Genomic DNA, 225 nt, shown 5'->3' with positions numbered 1-225 from the left:
AGAGAGAGAGAGAGAGAGAGAGAGAGAGAGAGAGAGAGAGAGAGAGAGAGAGAAAATCTTAAGGGCTAAGCCTCAAGTCAAAAAAAGAAGAGCTATGGGTACATTTTGTACTCATTCCCTTTTAGTTGTTCTTAGCGCATAATGTGGTTGTGAGAAATACGAGTGACAGGGTGAAATAATGATACATTAATTATTATTACCACTTGGTGCTGACCAGTCACCTGT

This window comes from Aplysia californica, unplaced genomic scaffold (assembly GCF_000002075.1).
Source record: "Aplysia californica isolate F4 #8 unplaced genomic scaffold, AplCal3.0 scaffold00134, whole genome shotgun sequence".
Lineage (NCBI taxonomy): Eukaryota > Metazoa > Mollusca > Gastropoda > Aplysiida > Aplysiidae > Aplysia > Aplysia californica.
The sequence above is the reverse complement of the archived record's forward strand: the minus strand, read 5'-3'. Positions refer to the sequence as shown.